The sequence below is a fragment of the Chiloscyllium punctatum genome, chromosome 24 (genome assembly GCF_047496795.1).
Source record: "Chiloscyllium punctatum isolate Juve2018m chromosome 24, sChiPun1.3, whole genome shotgun sequence".
NCBI lineage: Eukaryota > Metazoa > Chordata > Chondrichthyes > Orectolobiformes > Hemiscylliidae > Chiloscyllium > Chiloscyllium punctatum.
Window position 1 is genome coordinate 56,353,872 of NC_092762.1, and position 24,610 is coordinate 56,378,481.

General features: G+C 45.4%; 1 long non-coding RNA gene across 1 annotated transcript; it reads left to right on the forward strand.

Moving 5' to 3' along the window:
• Nucleotides 1-11,243: 11,243 nt before the first annotated feature.
• LOC140494393 (uncharacterized) lies at nucleotides 11,244-23,154 on the forward strand. The gene is made up of 3 exons (XR_011963946.1): nucleotides 11,244-11,541; nucleotides 15,671-15,878; nucleotides 23,087-23,154. It is a non-coding gene; the product is annotated as an uncharacterized lncRNA (long non-coding RNA).
• Nucleotides 23,155-24,610: the final 1,456 nt, after the last annotated feature.

A 24,610-nucleotide genomic window follows, 5' to 3' on the forward strand; every position in this document is an offset into this window, starting at 1 on the left:
AAAGGTTTTTCTGCAGCCAGCTCCCATCTACTGGAACAGGGGGTCAACCAGATCTGGTCTGTATTGTTGGGCCCGGTGCAGCTGAACTCTGTCATTCACAAGGAAAGCTTCCTCCAGCTCAATGTTCTTATGCTTCCCCTTGGCTGACTGCTCCCATTCCTCCAGCTCCTCAGCATCTCTCCCATCCCTTCATTGCCTGCTCCAACTGGACAGAGCACCAGCTGCCAGAATGATGCATCGTCCTTTGTCCAGACTGTACTGAAGGGACCCCATCCTCCCCACCCCCAGACTGCTCCAACTCGCGTAACCACATCTTCAGCAGCCCAATACTCTGCTCCATCAAGACCCTGCTCACAGTATGTGTACCAACTTAGTGAGGCCACCTTGCCAGCTGTGTGATCAACACATAACATCCTGTGCCACAGCCCCTTTCCCATCCCAGACCCACATCAACGTTTCCACTTTCTATTGCATTTATTACAGTACCTCTTCAAACATCCATCAATGGCACTGTTTTCTTGTCCTCACCTTTTTGGTAGTGACCCCACACTGCCCCTAAAGGACACCTTGCACCCATCCTTATCAAATGATGAACAGACCCGCAGGACTGTATTTGCCCCAGGCCTCTGACTGTCTTTGACGAGTAGTCCCTAGACATGTCTGACCATACCCCTGATGACTTTCTCCACAGCTCCCTAACTGATGATACATGATTCTCTGAATGCCTGTGTGCCGGACAGAATGGATCATTTTCCACTCCCTGGAAAGCAATCAGCTGCTGACAGCGAGCGTTTTGAGCTGCCAATTGACCACAGCCAAGCCCCTGAACATTGTGCGGGCTATGCCCGTGACTGTTGGCCCTGGGATGCCCTGGACTAACTGCAGTCCCTCTTGACTGGACTGAAGCTTAGTGCCCACCCACTTTCCCAACATGGTCATTTGGTTAAATAAATGTGGATTGTGTTTGCCATGCAGGCAGCTGGCACATGCTATTAAACTGCATCAAGGTGTGGCATACAGCAAGAAGCTTCCCAAACCCAGACAGATCCTCACTAACAGTGGCTCAGTGGTTAGCACTGCTGCCTCCCAGCACCAGGGACCTTAGTCTGATTCCAAACAGGGTAACTGTCTATGTGGAGTTTGCACATTCTCCCTGTGTCTGCAAGGATTTACTCCGGGTTCTCCAGTTTCCTCCCACAATCCAAAGATATGCAGGTTAGGGTGGATCGGCCTTGCTAAATTGCCCATCATGTTCAGGGATCTCCAAGCTAAGTGGGTTACCCATGGGAAATATGGGGTAGCAGGGATAAGATAGGGCATGGATCTGTGTGGGATGCTCTTCAGAGGGTCGATCTGGACTCGATGCTTCCACACTGTAGGAATTCTATGACAAGTTGCTAGTGTGTCTGCATTAAAGCACACATCAGCACTGATGGCCTTCAAGTCTGGAAGGACTGCCAATAAGCAAATAAGTCTGGCAATTGATGCTGCAGGCGTGCAGGGAGGAACTAAGCAAGTGGGCATTTAGTTTGCAAGTGTCAGATGTCAATGCCCAGAGGTGAGGGGGTCATGTGGCTGGTGCCTGTGGATCACACCCTGAGATGTTGTTACAACATCGAGAGTGGTTGCAGATAGCAGTGAACTGAAGATGCCAAATACTTCCTCTAATTTCCATGTCATGAATTCTCGACATCTAGCTCGTTCAACATGTTTGCTAAATTAGGAAATTGAGACAAGTTGTGGTTTTAGTAATCGAGGTAGGCCTTCACATCCAGGTTCAATTCCCGCCTCAGGCGACTGACTGTGTGGAGTTTGCACGTTCTCCCCGTGTCTGCGTGGGTTTCCTCCGGGTGCTCCGGTTTCCTCCCACACTCCAAAGATGTGCAGGTCAGGTGAATTGGCCATGCTAAATTGCCCGTAGTGTTAGGTAAGGGGTAGATGTAGGGGTATGGGTGGGTTATGCTTCGGCGGGGCGGTGTGGACTTGTTGGGCCGAAGGGCCTGTTTCCACACTGTAAGTAATCTAATCTAATCTAATCCAATTTAGATTAGATTACATTACAGTGCGGAAACAGGCCCTTCGGCCCAACAAGTCCACACCGACCCGCCGAAGAGCAACCCACCCATACCCCTACATTTACCCATTACCTAACACTACGGGCAATTTAGCATGGCCAATTCACCTGACCTGCACATCTTTGTGATTGTGGGAGGAAACCGGAGCACCCGGAGGAAACCCACGCAGACAACGGGGAGAATGTGCAAACTCCACACAGTCAGTCGCCTGAGGCGGGAATTGAACCCGGGTCTCAGGCGCTGTGAGGCAGCAGTGCTAACCACTGTGCCACCGTGCCGCCCACCAATTCATCCACAAATCTTACCATTTCACACGTTACTTGACACCTTCTAAGATTCCATGCACTGAATAGTTGGGGAAGTCTTCTGGTCACTGGGGTTATCTCAGTCATGTTGTTATGAGTGAGAAACGACAATGAAAGTATATACTAAAGTGGTAGTATAAATGTGAAGAAGAAAATGGCGATTTTAAACTATCTCAGCAGTGAGGTGTTCAATAAGTGTGAGGTTGACTTCCAGGATTGCACCTTTATTTTATTCATTCATAGGATGTAGGCATCGCAGGCCAGGCCAGCATTTATTACCCCTCCCTAACTGCCCAGGAGGCAGTTAAATTTCAACAACATTGCTATGGGTCTGGAGTCACAAGTAGTCCAGACCAGGTAATGATGACAGTGAACCAAATGGGTTTTTCCAACAATCAATAATGGCTTTATGTCATCATTAGACCTTTGATTCCAGAGCTTTTTTTTATAGAATTCAAAATCTAATATGGTGGGATTTGAATCCAGGTCCATAGAACATCTCTAGGGTCTCTGGATTAATAGTTGAGTACTCAGCTATTGCCTCTCTATCCTAAAGAAGCCTGGAGCCTAAACAAGACTAACTAAAGCTTGTGCTTGGCAAGAGTTGTTCTCACTAGGGATCTCTGCCCAAGAGAAGTTGGAAACAAAAACTGAAAAGATGTAGAATTTAACCACCTTGAACATCTATCCCTTCAGCCAGGTTATGTTACCTACGTAATAGCGGCCATCTTTTATAGTTGTTGTGGTCACTTAAAAATGGCAGCTGACCAGCTATCTCTCTCCTTGAGGTGATTCCAAAATGGTGGGGGGTGGGGGGGAGGTGAGGATTTCCAATGGGGATTCCATTGGATCAGAACAATTCTAATTTCACATCCTGCCTAGTTTCATACATGACTCCACTGGAGAGGAAGATTGGAGTGTGGGCCTCTAAATTGAGCATCTCACACAATGGATTTCACTCTGATGAGTTAGCATTCTTGTGAGGATTGTGCACTTCAGTATTGCCTTGAACTGTTGTTCTTCACCCATAACAACATGACTGATATGGCCCTGCTGTACAGAATACATTCACAGCCATTCTGCGGCATCTTTTCCCTCGCATTCGAAACAATTCAAGTTCAATTTATAGAATCGTTCAATCGCTACAGTGTGGAAGCAGGTCAGTCAGCCCATCGAGTCCATACTGACCCTCCAAAAAACATCCCACCTAGACGAAACCCCCCAACCCCATCCCTGTAACCCTGTATTTCCCACGGCTAACCAACCTAGCCTTGCCCATCCCTGGACACTATGAGCATTTTAGCTTGGCCAATCCACCTAACCAGTAAGTCTTTGCATAATTATTTATTATTTATCAATAATTATTTATAATTTTACTTCCTGAGTTTAGGTGAGTATGGACATAAATTATAAGGAATTAACCTTGCACCGAGACATTTCTGATTTCCACTACAAGGCTTGGTGCATTGTTATTCTCTGTCTTATGTGTTAGAGTTGGATAAAACCCAAAACTCTACCAGCCAATACAGATAAGTAGCTGCAGGAATCTTTCAACAATTAGAGTATGAAGAGGTGATTAGATGTAGTTTGTAATAAATCTCTGTGGCTCAGAGCAATGCATCTTAAGATTTATAAATGGCCCAGAACATACCTTGCTTTTCATGTGGAAAGAGCTTCAGAGTTAAGCTTTATGATGGTCTTAACATATGATTCGGATTTCTTTATAAGCAAGAAGTTGGGCCTTCTTTTGAATACTTGGAATATATAACACTGCAGCTAGGATTTACCAAAAGAAAATTATTTTGGGATGAATTCCATATCACTTATAAAAGTGAATAATGACTTTGACTTGGAATTAGAATTAGCATTATTCTCACATGTACTCACATGAGTATAGTGAAAAGTTTACAAGGTGCCACTTATGGTGCCATCTGAGGTACAAAGGTACATGGGTACAGATTCTTAAGTACAAACGCATAGGGCAAAAACATTTAGAATAAAAAGAAATAAAAAGTTCAGAACCCAAATGTCCTTCCAACTGAGTTCATGAGGCAGCCTCTAGCATCTAGTCCACACTGTGTCATGATTTCAAGCTGCACCGCCCTTCACCTCAAGATTGGAAGACCGCTCTGCGATCATCCCAAGGCTGGAGGTTCATGCTGAGGCAATGCTGGACTGAGAGACCGCCACGTCGGGCCAAGACACCGCAAACCAGGCCGAGAGACCGCCATGATGGGCTGGCAGACGGCCACGCCGTGCCGAGAGACTGCCACGCCGTGCCGAGAGATTGGCACATCAGGCCGAGAGACTGGCACACTGGGCCGAGAGACTGCTACACTGGGCCGAGAAACTGGCAAGCCGCGCCGAGAGACCTCTGGGCTGAGAGACCTCCATGCTGGGCACAGAGACCACTGTAACAGGCCAAAAGACCCCTGGGCCGACAGACTACCATGTTGGGCTGAGACACCCCTGGGCTGAGAGACACCTGGACAATGAAATCCCTACGCTGGGCCGAGAGACAACCACACCAGGCTATAAGGCCACCACGCCGTGCCGAGAGACTGTCACGCCATGCCGAGAGACTGTCACGCCGTGCCGAGAGACTGTCACGCTGTGCCGAGAGACTGCCACACTGGGCCGAGAGACTGGCACGCCGGGCAGAGAGACTGCCACGCCGGGCCAAGAGACTGCCACACCGGGCCGAGAAACTGACAAGCCAGGCCGAGAGACCCCTGGGCTGAGAGACCTCCATGCTGGGCACAGAGACCACTGTAACAAGCCAAAAGACCTCTGGGCCAACAGACAACCATGTTGGGCTGAGACACCCCTGGGCTGAGAGACACCTGGACAGAGAAATCCCTACACTGGGCCAAGAGAAACCACACCAGGCCGCAAGACCACTTAAGCCGGGCCGAGAGACTGCCAAACTGGGCCGAGAGACCCCCACGCTAGGCCGAGAGACCACCGGTCCGGGCCGAAAGACCACCAGTCCGGGCCAAGAGACTACCGCACCAGGCCGAGAAACTTCCACGCTCGTTCAAGAGACCCCTGGTCTGAGCAACCTCCACAGTGAGCCTAGAGACTACCATAACAGGCCAAGAGTTACCTGGGCTGACAGACCACCATGTTGGGCTGAGAAACTCCGGGGCTGAGAGACACCTAAACAGAGAAATCCCTATGTCAGGCCGAGACACCTCAGGCCAAGAGACAGCTTCTCCAGGCTGAGAGCGCTCCACATTGGATCCATGCTGAGACCAGGAGTCTGAGTCCACGCTGAGGGCAGGATTTAAAGACATCACCAGGAAGAAAGAAGGGAATAAAACAACATAAAAGAGAATACAAAAGAGAAGAAAATAGGAAAGGAATAGACGGAATAGACGAGCTCTGGCTGAGGAATCCTACTCCACCACCCAATTAATCTCATGTTTTAGACTACATACTTAACACAGTACTTTGCAGTGTCCCAGCCCAAATGCTTTTAAAATGGAACCTGTTTCTCCCACTAAGCTCATCACCTTCTACTGAGATTTTGGAAACATAGAAATGGGCAAGTTAAAAATCACACAACTCCAGATTATAGGAGAAAGTGAGGACTGCAGATGCTGGAGACCAGAGTTGAAAAGTGTGGTGCTGGAAAAGTGCAGCAGGCCAGGCAGCATCCGAGGAGCAGGAGAATCGACGTTTCAGGCATAAACTCTTCTTCAGGAATGAGGCTGGTGTGCCAACCCCCCCGGATTCAGCACCGCCCTCTTGACCTGCACCATTACTGAACAGCCCAAATGGCCTCTTCATCAAAGACCACAATTTCCCCTCCAACGTGGTTGACGATGCTCTCCACCGCATCTCCTCCACTTCCCACACCTCCGCCCTTGAACCCCGCCCTTCCAATGGCCACCAGGACAGAACCCCACTGGACTTCACCTTCCACCCCACCAACCTCCGGATACATCCTTTCATCCTCCGTCATTTCCACCACCTCCAAACAGACCCCACCACCAGGGATATATTTCCCTCCCCACCCTTATCAGTGTTCCGGAGAGACCACTCCCTCCGCAACTCCCTCGTCAGGTCCACACCCCCCACCAACCCAACCTCCACTCCCAGCACCTTCCCCTGCAACCAGAAGAAGTGCAAAACTTGCGTCCACACCTCCCCCTCACCTCCCTCCAGGGCCCCAATGGATCCTTCCATATACGTCGCAAATTCACCTGCACCTCCACACACATCATTACTGTATCCACTGCACCCGATGTGGTCTCCTCTACATTGGGGAGACAGGCCGCCTACTTGCGGAACGTTTCAGGGAACACCTCTGGGACACCCACACCAACCAACCCAAACGCCCTGTGGCTGAACACTTTAACTCCCCCTCCCACTTCGCCAAGGACATGCAGGTCCTTGGCCTCCTCCATCGCCAGACCCTGACCACACGACGCTGGAGGAGGAGCGTCTCATCTTCCGCCTAGGAACCCTCCAACCACGTGGGATGAATGTAGATTTCTCCAGCTTCCTCATTTCCCCTCCCCCCACCTTATCTCAGTCCCAACCCCCGGATTCAGCACAGCCTTCTTGACCTGCAATCTTCTTCCCAACCTCTCCGCCCCCACACCCTCTCCGGCCCATCATCCTCACCCTCACCTCCTCCCACCTATCGTACTCCCAGTGCCCCTCCCCAAAATCCACCACCCCCCACCTTTTACCTCAGCCCACTTGGCACACCAGCCTCATTCCTGAAGAAGGGCTTATGCACAAAACGTCGATTCTCCTACTCCTCGGATGCTGCCTGGCCTGCTGCGCTTTTCCAGCACCACACTTTTCAACTCCAGGTTATAGTCCAATAGGTTTATTTGGAAGCACTAGCATTTGAAGCGCTGCTCCTTCATCAGGTGGTAGTGACCTGATGAACCATCTGTCGGAGTGGTGCTCCGAAAGCTAGTGCTTCCAAATAAACCTGTTGGATTATAACCTGGAGTTGTGTGGTTTTTGATTTTGTTCACCCCAGTCCAACACTGGCACCTCCAAATCTTACAGCACGGAAACAGACCTTTTGGTTTAACACGTCCATGCCAACCAGATATCCTACATTAATCTAGTCCCATTTGCCAGCAATTGGCTCATATCCCTCTAAACCCTTCCTATTCATATACTCATCCTGATGACTTTTAGTGTCATTGTACCAGCCTCCTCCACTTCCTCTGGCATCTCATTCCATACAAAAGATTGCCCCTTGGATCCGTTGTAAAGCTTTCCCCTCTCATATTAAACATATATCCTGTAATTTTTGAGTCCCCTACCTCAGGGAAAAGACTTTGACTATTTATTCTATCCATGCCCCTCATGATTTTATAAACCTCTATAAGTTCACCCATCAGCCTCCGATGCTCAAGGGAAAACAGCCCCAGCCTATTCTGCCTCTCACTACAGCTCAAACACCATCCCTGGCAATATCCTTGTAAATCTTTTCTGATCCTTGTCAAGTTTAACAATATCGTTCTTTAAGCAAGGAGACCAGAATTGAAAGAAGTATTCCAAAAGTGGCCTCACCAATGTCCTGTACAGCCACAACATGACTTCCCAACTCCTATACTCAATGCACTGACTAATAATGACAAGCATATCAAATGCCTTTTCTCTGTCTTATCTACCTGTGACTCCACTTTCAAGGAACAATGAACTTGCACTCCAAAGTCCCTTTGTTTGGCAACTCTCCCTAGGACCTTACTATTAAGTGTATAAGTCCTGTCCTGATTTGGCTTATTAAAATGTAGCACCTCACATTTATCTACATTAAACTTTATCTGCCACTCCTTGATCCATCGGCCCATCTGATCAAGGTCCTTTGTATTCTGAGGTAACCTTTGCTGTCCACTACACCTCCAATTTTGGTGTCACAAGCTGATCACAGACCTCCAGTCCGAAAAGTAACCCTCCACCACCACACTTTATCTCCTACATTCTTGCCAATTTTGTATCTAAATGGCTAGTTCTCCCTGTATTCCATGTGATCTCATCTTATTATCCAGTCGACCACAGGGAACCTTGTCAAACATCTTCTGAAATCCATATAGATCATGTCCACTGCTCTGGCCTCATCAATCCTCTTTGTCACTTCTTCAAAAAATTCAAATAAATGAGTGAGGTGCTATTTCCCACACACAAAGCCATGTTGACTATCCCTGAGCTGTCCTTGCCTTTCCAAATATATGTAAATCCTGTCCCTCAGAATCCCCTTCAACAACTTTCTCACCACTGACATCAGGCTCACTGGTCTACAGTTCCCCATCTTTTCATTACTATCTTTCTTAAATAATGGCACCACGTTTGCTAACTTGCCGTCTTCCGGCACGTCACCTGTGGCTATCCATGATACAAGTAACTCAGCAAGAGGTCCAGTAAGCACTTCCCTAACCTGGCACTAAGTTCTAGACTACACCTAATCTGGTCCTGGGGGTTTATTCACCTTTATGCATTTAAAGATGTCCATCACCTCCTCCTCTGTCATATGGACACTTTTTAAAACATCCCTACTTATTTCCTTAAGTTCTCTAGCTCTCACATCCTTCTCCACAGTGAACACTTGTTTAGTATCTCCTCCATCTCCTGCAGTTCCACACAAAGGCCACCTTGCTGATCTTTGAGGGGCCCTATTCTTTCCCTAGTTACTCTTTTGTCCTTAATGTATTTGTAGAAACTTTTTGGATCCTCCTTAACCCCAGTTGCCAAAGCTATCTCATGTCCCCGTTTTGCCCTCCTGATTTCCCTCTTAAGTATATTCCTACTCCCCTTATACTCTTCCATGTATTTACTCCATCCTTGCTGTCTAGACTTGACATATGATTCCTCTTTTTTCTCGACCAGGACCGCAATTTGTCTAGTCATCCAGCAGTAGCTACACCCACCAGCCTTGCCCTTCACCCTAACAGGGACATACTATCTCTGCATTCTTCTCAGCGAAAGGTAGCAATATGATATTTTATGAACAGAAGAACATGAAATAGAGGAGCAGGCATTTATCATGCGGCCCCTCAAGCCTCTTTTGACATTCAATAAATTTATGGCTCATCTGACTCTGTCCATAAGTCCACTTTCCTGCCTAAACCACATAACCCTGACTCCCTTGTAGAACATTTCTAACTCAGTCTCGAATAAATTAAATGACCCATTACCTCTGATCCTCTCTATGTTCAAGAAAAGTTCACCTGCCTGGTTTAAAATTTCAATGAAGCTTGGAGGTTGGCCATTAGTCATCATTAACTGGTGCATCCTCATGAATTCACCTCCATCAAGCAGAGTCCATCTGCCAGTCAATCAGCACTCTTCTCAAACACTATGAATACTATTTTCTCTTTAGTTCAGTAATTCTTGCAAATTGTCCTGATGGGCATGTGATTAAAAAAATTGATTAAACATGTCTTTTTTCAGCAATACAGAAGTTTGGAGCTACCAAATGATTTTTTTTTTTCCCTGGGGTGGGGGAATCCAGAACTAGAGGGCATAGGTTTAGAGTGAAAGGGGAAAAATTTAAAAAGGACCTAAGGGGCAACCTTTGCACACAGAGGTTGGTGCATGTATGGAATGAGCTGCTAGAGGAAGTGGTGGAGGCTGATACAATTACAACATTTAAAAGGCATCTGGATGGGTATATGAATAGGAAGGGTTTAGAGGGATATAGGCCAAGTGCTGGTAAATGGCACTAGATTAATTTAGGGTAACTGGTCGGCATGGATGAGTTGGACCGAAGGGTCTGTTTCCATGCTGTATATCTCTATGACTCTTAACTTTCTTTCCTAAAAGTGATATCTTCCTTGGATTCAATCAGGACAGAGCAGCTAACCTGAGGAGGCAGTGGCATTCTGGGAATGTCTCTAAGCCAATTTTCTAGCAACATCAGTCAATATTCTGGGCTCATTGGTTTTAATTCCACCATGGTAAAATTTAATTCATTTTTAAAATAAAAATCTAGCCTATAGGTGCACATGCAACAGCTGTCTATTGTGAGAAAACCACTTGGTTCACTAACGTCCCTCAGGGAAAACAATCTGCCATCATTTCCTGGTCTGACTTACATGTGATTCCATTTTAATATTCCATAACATGTTCCAGAACAATGCATGGTTGACTTTTAACTACCTAATGGGTAATTTGGGATGGGCAATAAATGCTTGTCTAATTATCAACGAAGACATCGCAGGAATGAACGTAAATAAAAGCAGGAACTCAAATGAGCAAAAAGAAGCCAGCTTTTTGTGTAGCCAGCAGCACCAATTCCTGAACACATTGGTCCTGCAGCCATCTGACGTGACCCTTGCTGGAAGATTTTCATTGGCCTGTGGATGTAAGGGTTTGACGAGGTTAAGTGGCTGTCTCTCCACAATTCAATTGCTCGTGGCTACAGCAAGGGAAGGCTGGCTACTTGGGTAAAATCTTTGAAGCATCTGAGTCGAGGGAACAGAAGGAGAAATAGCTTATTCTAAATCATAAATAGGGGAACAAAAGACTCATGTTTACTTCTTTCCACTCGAATAAAACAGAACCAAAATCATCCGAAGTGACTGATTTACTTGATAATTGAGTATTATTTTAAAATGTCACTGGTTCACCATCCACATGGGTGCTTTCCTGATGGTAGAAATAGTGAATCAATGTTTTGCACAATGGTGTCTTTACTGAGTCACTGCACGTATACTCACACAACATGGATCTGTGAGGAGAAAAAAACAAAACAGGAGTCTCAGAGAGATTCTCCTCAGAGAAAGAAACAAAAAAATTGTCACTGCCATTGATACATTTTGTTATTCTTTTTAATCCATCAGTTTGCTGTTTACTTGTAAGCCGTATGCTCGTTTTCCTCTTCAGAGTGTTCTTAAAAACTTGAACTGCTTGCTTTCTGAACAGTTTTTACACTTGAATGGAAAAATGAATACTTCAGGCACATTCCAATGGCTGTCAGCTTATGAAGAGTAATGTCGGCTTTAACCGTACAGCAATTTGTGAATCTTTTTTCAGATTCTCGCTGTGAAAAGAGTTTGTGGAAAATGAATGAGTTTGCGCAGAGTCTAGCACGATTGCCAAAACAGCCTCAATGTCCTCTGGATCATGGCAGTTTTTGTTTCTGTGCCTACTACTGACATACAGATCGTGCAGTTGTTCGGAATCTGAAGGTAAGGCTAATTGCTAAGGCCAATTGCCCAAAGAACTGGGGTTTTTTTAATCATACAATCATGGCTAGCCACAACAAATGTCTCAATAACTGTATGAATTAGGAATTATGCCACAGAGCCTAAAAGCAGAAATATGTTTAGTATGTCAAGTATTTCCATACTAAATTCCAGCCAATGCCTTGTACAACATCAATGTTTATTCCCTTAGATCCTCGAACATATCAGCTTTCACTGTCTTTGAATTGTGAAGCCCAAGTTATATCTTGGCCATGTTCAAAAACCTATAGCATCTCACATTTTTCCCATTTCAAATGAAATCATTGCTGTTTTTCCCTCCTACTGCCTGACCTTCAGTGTTTCCTGCATGTTCTGTATTAGTGAAATTACTGAATAACAGGGGATATGAAGCATTTTAGATAGGGCAGAGTGGGAAATACATTGTTAAGGAAAAAGTATTTCCATTTTATATGTTACAAAGTATTCCCACTCACCGAATGCAAGTGCCTATAAGTGTAAGTTCAATGGGATCATTAATTGTTCCAAAGTAGTTCTCAGGCACCTTGCTCTCTGCTCATCTGTTTCTCCCTCTCTGTGCAGTCAATTTTTTTAAAATTTCAAAATGATACTTTATTCATAAAAAATTCTCTCGATATATACACAGTCACAGATGCAGTTCAGTTCAGTGATGTATCAATGAAATAAACAACTATAGGAGTTAGACTCCATCCAACAAAACAAACACATCTCTACTTGTACAAGACTATACTTACATGCATTTGAGACACTGAGAGGGTCAGATATCTGAGTGGACTCCCATTTAACTTCAGCAGAAAGACTTCAGATGGTAGTCTTTCTCTGCTGCCCCAAGTTTTAGTGTGTCCTTCAGTACCTAGTCCTGGACCCTGGAACGTGCCAGTCAGCAACACTCTGTTGAGATCAACTCCTTGTTCAGGAAGACCAACACGTTTCAAGCAGACCAAAGAGTGTCTAGCACTGAGCTGATGTTCCTCCAGGAGCAGTCGATGTTTGTCTTGGAGTGTGCCGCAGGGAACAGAACAGAGTCCTGCATCACAGAGCTGCTCGAGATAGACCTCGACGAAAACCACTGCATCTTCCTCCAGACTTCCATTGTAAAGGCTCATTCCAGCGGGAGATGTGTGACAGTCTCTACCTGCCGCCCATACTGCTTCCAGGGCAGTGTGTGGTGGCACAGACCAACCAGATGTACATGAAGGATCTTGCAGGTAGTGCCCTTCTCACCACCAGCAATGTGATGTCTTGGTGCTTGTTGAAAGGTTCTGATGATGAAGCGTTCTGCCAAATGACAGTCTGCTCAGGGAACAGCCCGATAGGATCCACCCTCTCCTTTTCCCACAGTGTCTTGAGGATTCTGCATGCCAACCACTTCTTGAAGGATTTGTTGTCAACTTTGCAAATTTCTGCAGACAAGTTAATCCCATCTGTCTGGTAGAATGAGTACAGTATCACAAGTAAAATCACTGTGTACAAGTCCTGCTCTGTTTCCAACCCACAGTTATGTGGGAGGACGTGTCTTTCTGATGAGCTGCTAAATCTAGAACCTGACCCTCACTCTCTGGTAAATGAAGACGATCCTATGGAACTTAAAAAAAACATTTCTCCCTCTTCAGCTCTGCCAGGGATATCTGCTGACATAACACTAGTGACTGCACTTCAAAGCTTATCTATTGGTTGTAAAGTACACTGAGAGTCCCTGAGGACTTGCAAGGCGTAATATTAATCCACAAACCTTATATTTTTTTCTTTTTCATTCATCTTGATTCTTCATCTAATTTCAATAATAATTAAAAATCCCCAATTCAAAGTGCTTTTCTTCCTATTTAAAGTGTGGTAGAATCAAGGAGAATTCCCGTCAGACACGATTTCAAGTGCTGTAGTCAACTTTATATCCATCAGTGCAGAAAGTGAATCAACTTGTCTAGTTTTCATTGAAGTTCATGTATTTGAAATAAATCTGCCAACATTCCTCTTTGACAGGATTAAATTTATTGGGAGACCACAGATAAATTAAGTGGCTTTGTTTCTGATCAATGAATTTTTCACACCATCTGGTCATAGTCACTTGACAAAATCTCTGCGGTTGTTATTGTAATAGTTGCTATACCTTTGAATGGCGAGATAACCCGCTCCTTAGTTTATCATATGAGCTTTTTGTCATGTCAGACCTATCTGCAAGTGGCTGGGTCTGTGACCCAGCATTGTCAGCGTTAATCTCGCCATGCGGATCTCGCCATTTCATCTCCTGTGCTATTAGATCCCAACAATTCCTCAGTTTATAACAAATCAGCAAACAAAGTCAGTGATCTGAGTCCAGCAAAAGCTGTCAGACACAAGAAGATCTTTATCTTGCCGCTTTTCTCATTATTCTGAAGTGCCTATGAGCATTGAAACTTTCTTTACTTGATACTGAGATCTTGGTGTAAGTTTTAGTTTGAGCAATATACCTTAGAGTCATAGAGATGTGCAGCATGGAAACAGACCCTGCAGTCCAACCCATCCATGCCGACCAGATATCCTAACCCAATCTAGTCCCACCTGCCAGCACCCAGCCCATATCCCTTCCTATTCAAATACTCATCCAGATGCCTTTTAAAGGTTGCAATTGTACCAACCTCCACTTTCTCTGGTGGCTCATTCCATACACGAATCATTACTGAAAACTAAAATCGCTGCAGATCGCAGCAGGTCAGGTAGCAACCATGGAGACAGCAAGCTAACATTTCATTTCAAGCTAACACGTCATGTCAGCACTGATGAAAAGTCACCTGGACTCGAACTGTTAGCTTACTCTCTCTCTATGGATGCTGCCTGACCTGCTGCGATCTCCAGCATTTTTAGTTTTCAGTTTAGATTCCAGCATCTGCAGGAATTTGCTCCTACCTTATAGTTACTTCATTTTTAAGCTGATGAGTTCAAAGGAAAGTTCAAAGGTTCAAATGCAACTTTTAATGATTGCATCATATTCAGTGAGAGCTTAAGAATGAATACCATTCCACATATACATGGCATTAAATCTATCAAATAAAATCCATTTTTAACAATGATGATTCTGAAAAGCATTACTGAAATCCTTCAAGTTGCACCTATTTTACCAGGAGATAGATTCAGTGATATAATCACTATATTGGTTAATAAACCTGACAGAGAAGTGACTGTGTAATAAACACAATAATGTTATTGATATTTTGGACAGGTGAAGACTGGAAATCATACCAGTGCAAATTAAGAAACATTAATTAAGGCCAGCAAATTAGGGACAACGTGGTGGCTCAGTGGTTAGCACTGCTGCCTCACAGCACCAGGGTCCCAAGTTTGATTCCAGCCTCAGGTGACTGTCTGTGTGGAGTTTGCATGTTCTCCCTGTGTCTGCGTGGGTCTCCTCCTGGTGTTCCAGTTTCCTCCCACAATCCAAAGATGTGCAGGTCAGGTAACTTGGCCATGCTAAATTGCCCATAGTGTTAGGTGCATTAGTCAGCGGGAAATAGGTCTGGGTGGGTTACTCTTCAGAGGGTCGGTGTGGACTTGTTGGGCCAAAGAGCCTGTTTCCACACTGTAGGGAATCTAATCTAATTTATTAAGGCATTACATTGATTACACAGATATGGCCCTGCCAGACTCCATCAGAACCTGCTTCCCCCAGGGTCCCATTCCATCTCTGGCGTCATTTGATATCAAAGGTAATGCATTCTAACTATTTAGCAAGACAGATGATACTATAGCCCCACCACCAGGTCTTTCTTGCAATCCATCAATGATATATATTTTCATCCTACTCCCACATACCTTATTCAAAATAATGGAAGTAGTCAATTTCCAAGAGTGTTCTTGGCTGATTTTGAGGAAGTAAAGGGATGCGTGTATTCCATTAGCTTCTCATTGGAATGCATTGACAGAGCGGGATGCCAGCTTCTCACAACAGGAGCTGTGACACCAACAACGATTGACAGTAAAGACTGTGCAGATTGATCAAAGAATATTAGATTCAAAAGAAATATTTTCTTGTGGACCTGAATCATCAAAGAAGGAAGACAACAACCTAAAATTCTCATTCTCTTCTTTCTTTGTTTAACCTCTTTCCTTTTCACGCTAGGGAAGGGTTAAAGAGTCAGCTTGAAAACAAAGCAATTTAAACTCCAGTGAAGAACTTCACATCTGTATCATTCTCTGCTGCTACATAGATGACAGAAATATTCAACGCATCATTTTGGAATGAAACAGGTGGAACGCAAGAAGACCAAAGATCATTTTGAAGACAATTCTGAAGACACAGAAATGTGGATTTCCCTCCTATGCCTGAGGTAAGCTTTTTGCTTTCAAATATCTTTCAAAGTCTTTGGAGCTTGTGGCAGTTCTCCTACGACATGGATGTCTTGGGAACTCCAGCAGGAAGTAAGATCTCATCATTCTGAACATTAGCATAAACTCAAAGATTTGAGGAACTTTGGACACCAGAATGGAGGGTGGGATCCATAAGAAGTTCCTCAGAGTATTCGGAGCCCCACACCAGATTGAAAGCTCAACTTTAGAATCAGGCATCTCCTGAACAGCAGATGCACTGATAACAGAATCATATCTATCATTGGTACTGAAAGAACTCCACAGAGGCCAGTATCTCACATCAAGCCACCCTTCATGAAGAGTCCTCAATGCTGGTCCAGCCTCCTCAGAGCCAGCTCTCAGAGTGAACAGAACCTCTGACACTTTCCTGTTTTTTTTTCTTTTTTCTCTTTTAACCCCCACTCTACCACCTAACTGTTGTAGTGCTTATTTTTGCCCAGCACCCATGTTGTGTGTGTGCAGGTGTGAGACACAGTAAAAGACACAAGATGCACCAATCTTTATTCAAATTTACACCACCAGGAAGAAAGGAAACACCCGAGTGGCCAGTGACAAGCACTGCCCTTCAAACCACAGGGCAATGCTGTGTGATCAAAACAGTGAAGGGGAGGGTAGGGACTAAATCAAAATAGAGTTGGAGGGAGAAATGATGCACTCCACTCCCTGCGGCGCCCACCTCTCCCTGAACGACTCCAGGGTGTCGGTGGACACCGCGTGCTCCTTCTCCAAGGACACCCGGGCTCTAACGTAACCCCGGAAGAGGGGCAGGCAGTCGGCCCTAACGACCCCCTCCACGGCCCGCTGCCTGGACCTGTTGATGGCCAGTTTGGCCAGGCCCAGGAGCAGACCCACGAGGAGGTCCTCGGACCTGCCCTCCCTCCTCCGTACCGGGTACCCGAAGATCAGGAGCGTGGGACTGAAGTGCAGCCAGAAACAGAGGAGAAGGTTTTTGAGAAAATCAAAAAGGGAGTGCAAACGCCCACACCCAATATATACATGGTCCATGGACTCCACAGCGCCACAGAACAAGCAGTTGGGCTGGGAGTCCTCCTTTTTATATCTGTCAGCCTGGGTTCTCTGATTGGACCAGATTAACAGCCCCAATCAGGGAACTCATAGTCTATGAGGTCCATCTGACTGACCACATTACAATCATTCCATCCCTCTCCCTCTGAGTCCGAGGACTAAGGCTTTTTTCTTAGTAGCTCCTTCTGGAACATTTTCGCACCAAGTCAGGTTCCTCTATCCCTGTCTCAGATACAGGTGGCACATAACACACAGCAGCCACCTTGAGTGAGCATCTACAGTGATGAAGTACATTGAATCTATGAAGGACCTGTATAGTCGAAGTATAACAAAGACCAGGGTTTACCCGGTCATTCCTACAAATATTGGGGAGCTGCCAGCAGTTAGTTTTGTTCTTGTCGGCACTCTGGGCATCGTCCCACCAATGCAACTAAGTACATTCAACACTGGCCACCAGACATAACATCTCGCCAACATCTTCATTTTGGAAACCCATGGAGGACCCTGGTAGAGTTCAGCCAGTATCTGGCAGTGACCTTTGCTTGGGGCAATCACACTTGCTCCCCATACTAACATGCCGTCCTCTACTGTGATCTGGTCTCTTCAGGTCCAAAAAAGATTTCAATTCTGGTTGTGACGGCCCTTTGGTTTCCCCATCTCCATAAACTCTTCCTGTTTTGCCAAAACCAATCATTTTGTGTCCAAAGTCTGATATTGTCAGCTATGACTGGAAGTGTGTCCAGAAAATGTCAAACCAGAATAGACTCTTCCAGTGGCGGTACCACCGGTGGGGTTTCTGCCAGCAGGTTTACATCTTGGCCTCTCAGACAGTGTCTAACTTGTAATTTTGCCCACTTTGTATGGAGCCCACAGGTGAATTCGGCCTGAAGCCACAGCTGGCACTACCTTGGCCCCCTTAAGTAGACCTAGCAGGGGTTTGTGCTCCATTATTATTACAAATTTAAGTCTGTAAAGGTATTGGTGGAACATCCCGACTTCAAATATGACTGCCAAACCTTCCTTCTCTACCTGGGTGCATTTACGCACTGCCTTAGCCAAAGTCCTGGATGCATACGCTATTGGGCGTTCCTCTCCCTTGGGCCACCAGTGAGCTAATACTATCCCAATGCCAATGGGGAGGCATCACATGCCAATACCAGATCTCGCTTGGGATCACAGTGTGCCAACACCTTAGAGGATGATAGCTGTTTCTTCACTTCCCTGAAAGCTATGGCTTGGCTATGGGATCATTTCCAGGGCTGACCCTTCTTTAAAAGTTGATGCAAACGTGCCAGGATGGAGGCCAAGTTATATCTGAACTTTCTGTAATAATTCACCAGCCCAAGGAAAGACCCAAGCTCTGGTACAGACATGGGAGCCAGGCTCATTTGATTGCCCTCACTTTATCTCCCAACGGGAGGAGCCCAGTCCTGTCAACTCTGTAGCCCAAGTAGGTCACTGGGGGTGCCTGGAACACACGTGCTCCCTTCAAGGCATATGCCTGCCTGGGAGAAATGTCCAAGAACTATGCCCAAATTCTCTAAGTTCTCCTTATTGGTCTTCCCGGTTATTAGCACATCATCAAAATCCATTGGAACCTTGTAAAATGTTCTCCATCACCCACTGAAAAATGGCACAGGCTTGCTGATACCCCAGATCATATATTGGTACAAGCCCCAGTGTGTATTAATAGGAGCAGTCCTCATCTAACTGCAATTGCAGGTACACATGGTTCTTGTCCAACTTGGTGAAGGACAGCCCCCTTCCAGCTTTGTGTATAAATCCTCTTTGTGAGGGATTGGGTATCTATTCGGCTTCAAAAGCGCTTTACCATTTGTTTAAAATCCCCACAAAGGTGAACCAACCCATTAGACTTCACAATCAGCACAAGCAGTGCTGCCCATTCCACAAACTGGACTGGTTTGATGATTCTTTTCTTTTCCAGCCCCCTGATTTCTGCCCATAAGGCAAATGGCACTGGGCAGGCCTTCCTGGTCAACATGCATTGTAGCCTTGGATCCCTTGATAGTCCCTAGACCTTCCTTGAAGATTCTGGGTATTTTAACAGAACTTCACCCAGGCAGCCATTTTCTAATTTAAAAACTATTGAGCCAATCATGTGAATTTTGCTCAACCAATTTCGCCCCATTGAGCTTGGACCTAAACCGTTTACTACAATCAGTGGGAACTGAACCAGTTGCTTCTCATAAGAGATCGGAACTAAAATTGCACCCTTAGTCTGCAAAGGTTCGCCCATATCGGTCCTCAGGCTAGCCGAGGTCTTCTGCAAATTTAAGGGTTGGAGTCCAGAGTACAATTCCTGGTGAAGGGCTTATGCCCGAAATATTGATTCCCCTGCTACTCGGATGCTGCCTGACCTGCTGTGCTTTCCCAGCACTACACTGTCCACTACATTTTGTTAAAATCACTGAAAAGGCCACACCAGTATCAACCTCCATTAGAACTGTGTGATCATTTATCTAGATGTTTATTTTGATTGATTCTGAATTGGATGTTGCTAAGCAATGTAACTGTTCCAAAACAGCTGTAGATGGACTTTCCAGGGCGTGTACTCTCCTGTATACTGGCCTATGAGCTCACTTACTCCATTTGTGTCAAGCGAGACTTTTTTTCTGTCTCGGGTCCGCATATTGGCAGTAACTACAATGGCTGGTTGGCCAGAATCCTGAAGAAAATGTTAACCATTTGGTTGAGGCTTAGCTTGTTTTGGGAGTTTTACTGTGAGCTGATCTAGAGTCCCCTGTTCAGGATACGTCCAGAGTGAGGCTATGCAATTGCTTTCACTTAAGTCGTGCTCCCCAAGCTCTGTCAGACTGGCGAGGGTGCCCACATCCATTGGAATACCCTGCAACTCATAGGCTCCACTTACTACATTTTCCAATGATAAAGACAGTTGTACTGCCTGTTTGAAGTCCTGCTGGGCTTCAGCTAGTAGGTAGTTCTAAATGGTTAGATCATTAATCCCACATACCAAACAGTCTCAGCATCTCACTAAGAGTTAAGCCAAAGTAGCGTGCCTCTGCCACGCCTTAATCTAGTCAAAAATCCCAATGCGGATTCCCCCTGTTCTCAAGTTGTTGAGTACAACTGATAGCATCTCAGAATTAGAGGAGGCTTGGGGTTATAAAACTCTTTAACTAAATCCATCAAATCTTGAAAGGTTTCAGGTTTTGGTGCCTCAGTGAAAGTTCGGCTCCTAATAACTGAAAAAGCTGCAGGTTCACAAGCTGTCAGAAGAATTGCTTGTTGATTTTCATCCGCCCCATTTGCCCAGGAAATAAAAAACGTGTTCTTGTTACACACTGGGCCCAGTCGTCAACAGCACGATAGAACGGTTCAACTTTCCCAAATAATGACATGATGTCAGAAATCTTTACCCCAACACAAAGATGAGTTTTGCAAGCGAATTTCTTCAGGAGCACATTATTTCTCTCGTTGCTACTGAAATAGCTCCCGTCCCCAAGTCATCCTTTATTTACACGTGATCCAATTACTGCAGAGCCAGTTCGCAGGGTGAACACTCCTATTCTATCTATTTATTCTAATCTCCTGGGTTTATTTTTCTTTTTACTCAGGAGATTGTAAAACTCCAAGTTATATTCCCCGCAGCGCCCATGTTGCGTGTGTTATGTAGTAAAACACAATTCGTGTAAATACCTTTATTCAACATGACACCACTAGGAAAAATGCCCATGTGGCCAGGGAACGAGTAACAAGCAGAGCATGAGAAAAGTGAAGGGGGAGGGTGGGGATCAAATTAAACTAGAATTGGAGAGGAGATAAAGCACTCCACACCCACAAGTGCCCACCTCTCCCTGAAGGCGTTGGTGGTCGCCACATGCTCCATCTCCAAGGATACCCAGGCTCAAACTTACATGCAGAAAAGGGGCAGGCAGTTGGCAGAACCCACCCCCTCCACGGCCTGCTGCTCCTGAATCTGTCTCTAGCCCAGCTTGGCCAGGGAGCAGACCCATGAGGAGATCCTCCAACCTGCCCGTACCCAAAAGCAGCCAAAAGATCAGGAGCATGGGGCTGAGTTGCAATCAAACGCAGAGGAGAAGGTCCTTCAGCTAATGAAAAAGGGAGTGCAAACGCCCTCAACCAATATATACCTGATCCATGAACTCCACAGCACCACAGAACAAGCAGATGGCTAGGAGTCCAGGAACCACCACAATCTGCAGTTGCATGGGATTACTGCATGCAACAGCCTCCACCCCAGATCCCCGAGGGAAAGGGGAAAGACTCCCATGTAGAGAACCCTAAGTAAGTAGGCATTCCAAGTCATGTCCAGATAGCGGATGAAAGAGAAGAGGTGGATGGTGTGCAGCAGCCTAGTACATTGCTCGTCATTTTGTCTCTCTAGAGTCATTGAGTCATAGAGACATACAGCAAGGAAACAGACACTTTGGCCCAACTCATCCATGCTTACCAGATATCCTGAATAAATCTAGTCCTGTTTGCCAGCATGTGACCCCCATATCTATCTCAACCCTTCCAATATATATACTCATTCAAATGCCTTTTAAATGTTGTAATCCTACCAGCCTCCACCAGTTCCTCTGGCAGCTCATTTCATATGCACACCACCGTCTGTGTGAGAAAATTGCCTCTTTGGTCCCTTTTAAATATTTCCCCTCTCACCCTAAACCTCTACCTTCTAGTTCCGGAGTCCTCCTACAGGGAAAAGACCATGTCAATTTATCCTATTCATGCCCCTCATGATTTTATAAACCGCTATAAGGTCACCCCTCAGCCTTTGACACTCCAGGGAAAACAGCTCCAGCCTATTCAGCCTCTCCCTGTAGTTCAAATCCTCCAATCCTGGCAGCATCCTTGTAAATCTTTTCTGAACCCTTTCAGGTTTCACAACATCCTTTCTATAGCAGAGAGACGTGCAACATATATTCCAGAGGAGGCTCAGACTGTGGGGCACAGGCTCCCGCGGTGGGTATGGGATCCCGGGGTCAACATGAAGTTCCATCTGAGGCTGAGTACATGCAGACAAGATCCCACCACACACCTGAGCATCCTCCAACTGGTGCACAGTGCCAGCTCCAAGCACTGTCATTTTTGAGGCGTTGGGTGGCAGTAGTCATGGGCTAGACGTCCACAGCCACCCTATGTGCCAATTCCTGTGGCAGCATTCAGCCCAGGACCTCACCACCCAGCATGTCCCCAACACTGGTCACCCTTGTGACCGTGGCCCTGGTCACCCTTGTGACCGTGGCCCTCCCTCCTGCCAGTCACTCAAATGTGATTGTGGAGATGAGACACTCGTGTTTATATCTGTCAGCCAGGGCTCCCTGAAGGAACCAGATTAACAGCCCCAATCAGGGAACTCATATGATATGAGATGCAGCTGGCTGACCTTGTTACACTCACTAAGGTACACCTTCAGATACTGCTCTACGGCTAACGTATTCTACTAATGCCACTTTAGTATACTTAAAATGTGGATTGGAATTTGCACACTCCTCTAGCGCAGCATGTTTATTTTCTTCTGTTGTACCATTTCTAACATGTGAATCTCTCACTGTTGCTTAATACTCTGTGACTGCCATCCTCCATGGAGCCAGGTCCCTCTTGTCCAAGTTCCATGCAATCTTGTGAAAAGGAGCACTGATTTTCTGCAGAAATTCTGTTGCCCTCCTCTTCAATCACTTGCTGCATGAACACTTTGCCAGGGATTGCATGAACATCTATTGAGTTTAGCTGAGAACATAGGTATTACAAAATATTTTTGATATGTCCAGCTGAGTCATGGAGTGGCACCACATCTCACCGTTATTGGCAGACAGGTCCATCTCTTGCTGAACGGCTACAGGAGCAATAGCAATTTGTCCTCTTACACTCCGCGCAATACAGACTATTGTCAAATCTTCAAGTGTGAAACGCTACTGTCATCTGACTATTCCCTGTCTTTCTGTTCCAGCTGCATGTCTTGCAGCATTTTCCATTCCGAAATGCAAAGCACTCTGGAAATTTTCGGTTCCTTTCTTCTGATTTATGAAGGCCTCCTGCTCAAACATTTACCAACAAGTGAATTCCTTTCCTTTTTCAGAGCCTTGATTTCCTTTCTTTAGGCCTGATTAAATGATATCTTGGTCCTTTTAAACAGAGACATCATGGACGCCACCTACATTTTCTTCGAAGAGCAAAGCAAGAGCAAAGACCTCTTTCTCCAATAAATCATCAACATCAGTGACCTGTACAGTCTCGTTCAGTCTTTTCTGAAGAGGAAATTATGTTCGAGCATGTGGTCTTGCAGCAGGATCCAGGATGTACCTCTCTTTCACTTCATCTCCTCTCTCATCAAAGAGAAATGAAATATCGAAGATTACATCCTGTGGTCTGAGAGAGAGAGTCTCATCAATGAAGACTGATTCAGAGCGTATTGAGTCAACTTGAATTTATTCTGCTGCTGGAGAATAAAGACGATTTAAAGGCACTCAAGCTTCTGTACCTATTATGCTGTTTAGGAATAGCATGCATAAATATCATTCATCTCTCTCCCATCAATTGAATGTAACATGTACTCAAACCTTTCGTGGAATATCTCCTCAGTCTTAAAGTTGAATGGAATTGATTTTTTTTCATTGCAGTGTAATTTCAGGAAGAATTGACACACCTGTACCTGCTTCCAGTTTAAATTTGCACTTGTGTCATTAACCATAAGAGCTGTATTCCAAAAATGCTCTTGTGTGTCCAGCCTCCCCCTAAGAAGAGTCCATATCATTCCTCAGGATTACTTACGTCTTGGACAGTTGCAGATTGGAATGGTTTGGTTTTAAATATACCTGTATTAGCCTATGGCAGGTTCTCCTACACAAGATGATGGTTCTGAAGGAGGCAATGTTCTGATTACATTAGCTCCACCATTCTAGTGATATCGCACATAGTCTATCAGAGTCTATCAGAGGGGACAAAGGGCACAGGAGGATGAATCATCTGTTCTGCTCCACCAAGGTTTATACTCAGTTCAGCATGCTGTTATTGGGAGCACACATTGGAAAGATGCAACTGCAGAGACTTGTCATAATGGAAGTTAAATGCCAGGCATCTCCATCATATGCTTCATGTGCAATGAATCTCTATCACTTCATTGCAGCTAAAAATGTTGTACCATCGGTACCACAATGATACTGCCAGTCACATATCTGTCAGGGCTCATTCCTAAAGTGTAAAAGAAACCACAGCCCTCAGCAGATCATTGACCTTTCACCAGCGTATTAGCAACCTCAGATTGACAAATGGGCTAGGTCAGAATAAGTCACCTAGCTCCAGGAGGCTTCTCTGTCCCCGTAATTAAAAAGTTCAAATTGTTTGCAAAGTTGAGGCTGTCTGATTTAGCTGACATTATGTCCTTCTTGGACAACAAGAATTCCAATAAAGCTTCATCCAGCATTTCCATAGCAATGTGGTCCCTTAGAAGCTCATTTCCCAATATTCCATACTGATAACTATCAGTGAAGTGGTACACGTCTGTTAGAAAGGAATCTATCGTCTCCCCCAGCTCCAAGCTGCGCAATTAAACTTTGCTTGGTCTATTATATGGTTGTGCCTCAAACTGAAATAAGAATTAAATGTCCTAATGACTTTATCATATGTGGCAATTTCTCCTTCAATCCGCTGCCTAATCAGG